General features: G+C 35.5%; 1 non-coding gene across 1 annotated transcript; it reads left to right on the top strand.

Moving 5' to 3' along the window:
- Window positions 1-417: 417 nt before the first annotated feature.
- TRNAL-AAG (transfer RNA leucine (anticodon AAG)) lies at window positions 418-499 on the top strand. The gene has a single exon. It is a non-coding gene; the product is annotated as a tRNA-Leu (tRNA).
- The last annotated feature ends 2,220 nt before the right edge of the window (window positions 500-2,719 follow it).

The raw sequence follows: 2,719 nt of genomic DNA, 5'->3' as shown, positions 1-2,719 counted from the left end.
GTGTGTGTGTGTGTGTGTGTGTGTGTGTGTGTGTGTGTGTGTGTGTGTGTGTGTGTGTGTGTGTGTGTGTCGAAAGAATGCTAGTTTTTTAAACTGAATACGATTCCCAATAACTTGTTGGGGCATTGTTACTATGCAATGCAAAGCGCACTAAATCTCTAATCGTAATGATATCCTTCTCGGAACTTTTTAAAAAGTGCCGGGATTCAGCACGTAGCCTGACGTATTTTAACAAACTTTTATGTATACACACCAAACTAGCATAAATCAAAAGAAGTAAAATTACAAAACTGAGAGTAAAACAATCGGAAAGAAATCTAGATAATATTCACCAAACAAGCAAATACCCACGACACTGAAATCAAACACACTCTCATCACTATTAAGAATCTTGCAAAAGCAATAATACCTATCTGTGGTAGTGTGGCCGAGCGGTCTAAGGCGCTGGTTTAAGGCACCAGTCTCTTCGGAGGCGTGGGTTCGAATCCCACCACTGCCAACTTGTTTTTTTTTTTTTGTTGGAAAAGCAATCGGATCGATTGCTACAAAAAGCGACCCGGTTATTATAAATGCTTATCTTTGGAAATAGCAGACCTTATAAAAAGGAAAATAAATAATGATACATATGATAGAGAATATTCAGGAAAATATTTTTCTGAAAAGTATTCGAAGAACTGTTGCGAAAGAAGCACAGCCAACTGTCCGTAGAAATGCTGATACTAAAGGAGATTGCATTCACTTTGTACTACAGAACATTAAACTCACTTCCTTTCGAACTGCATGGCTTCCTCTTAAGGCTGATGACAGGAAAATATATCATCCGTAAAGTAGGAGATGTATTCAGAGAATGGGCCGCGGACTCCGATGTCCTCGATTTCATTGCCTGAGTGTTCCTTTGTCAACAACTGCTTCTTCGTTGGGCGCAGTCGATTACACAAAGTCATTCTCTAAAGTGGATTTCTGATCATGTTCGGAGAAGAATGCTTTCTCGAGATCATAAAGTAAAGGCTAAAGATACCAAACCTTTGTAGAGTTTGTAGTGACTGTTTTGTCTCTCAGCGACTAGGATTCTCTCTCCCTCTCTCTCTCTCTCTCTCTTATTTTTAAAACATTGCCAAGGGCTGTGTAAAACATAACGAACAGTTGTTTGATTTTGCTTAAATGTGTGATTGATTTTATTCACTGGAATAAAATGCATTTATTGTTCAGCTTCTTGGCCAGTAGTGCCTAATCACTTTACATATAATTCAAATAGTATCATGATGTAAACTTTACTGGTGCTTCATTTTTAATCAATTCTTCTAATTTTACAGATCTGGTAGGAATTTTCTTTGGCAGATATTGTCTTAGTGTGCTGCTAAAGTCGAAGATTGCTTTTAGGCGTATTCCATTAGTTTGCATTTCTTTTTTTCATTTTTATTTTTCACAAAAATATTTATATTTGTTATCGTTTTTAGTGTAAGTATTTTAAAATTCTGGGCTTGCCAATCAGATGCTAAACGGCATCAGAATTTCCTAACACCAAAGTAGTTCTCAATTTTGAAACGCTATATCAGGCTTCCAAGCTTTTGATACTTAGAATGTATTGAAGCAAGAGATGTGCTCTTTTGCCCATTTCTTTTTAATTTAGCATTAGAAAAATGTATTCGAGAACCTGTAGAAGATAACACAAACACAACAGAAAGTAATATTATGCTATGCAGATGACATATGCCTTCTTGAAGACATTAGAATAACATTTAGAAAACTCATAACTGCTCCAGAAAAAAAATCAGGTTTACAAATCAACTAGGATAAAATTTAATATTTAAAGATACGCAGAAATGACAATCAATAGAGAAATGATCAGTCCGGCATTGTACCTGAGATTTAAAAAGTACTGCTTCCTTCAAATATCATGAAACATTGATTGCTCAAGATAATAAAATTAGTACAGAAAGAAATGCTAGAATGCATGCGTCAAATAGATCTTATCATTCACTACATCATTTACTATCTTCAAAAATTCTATCAAAGAGAGTTAAAACAGAAATATACAAGACTATCATTAGACCTATTATTTCGTATGGAGTAGAAACCTGGAGAATAACACCAAGATTGCATATATTTGAAAATGAAATACTCAGAAATGTTTAAGGATTTGGACAAGATAACATTACACTGAGAAGAAAATATAATCAAGAATTACATGCACTCTACAGATCCCCATTTCTAAATGATGAAATCAGAGCTTGAAGATTGAGATGGCGTGGACATGTGGAAAGAATGGGTGAAGAGAGAATGGCTAAACAAGCATTCAAGATAAGGCCTAATGGAAAATAAACTACAGGTAGGGTCCGGCTGCGCTTGGAAGATAATACCCAAAAACACTTAACTGAGATGGGAATCAATGACTTGAATGAAAGAGCTAAAGGCAGAAAGGAACGGAAGAAGTTGGCATCTGTAGCAAAGAACTTTTGAGGTTCGTCAAGCCTAAGGGAGAAGATGATATCAGTCCTTGAGAAGTTCTCTCAAATATTCATAATAGTCTTAAAACAATTTCCTGAAGAGTAATCCTGAGTGACGAAGATGCTATCTTGATAATACTAATGCTCAATATTCGTCGGTTCAACTTACTTTCCAAGTGAAGAGCAACATGCGCTATCTCAGATGTCTATGAGTGAATAAACATAGATTGATAATTGATTTTATTGATGCAGTATATGAATCAGGCGAACAT

Source organism: Typopeltis vanoorti, chromosome 4 (genome assembly GCF_054136105.1).
Source record: "Typopeltis vanoorti isolate ZY-2024b chromosome 4, IOZ_Tvanoo_1.0, whole genome shotgun sequence".
Classification (NCBI taxonomy): domain Eukaryota; kingdom Metazoa; phylum Arthropoda; class Arachnida; order Uropygi; family Thelyphonidae; genus Typopeltis; species Typopeltis vanoorti.
This window is presented reverse-complemented; position numbering and strand designations above follow the sequence as displayed.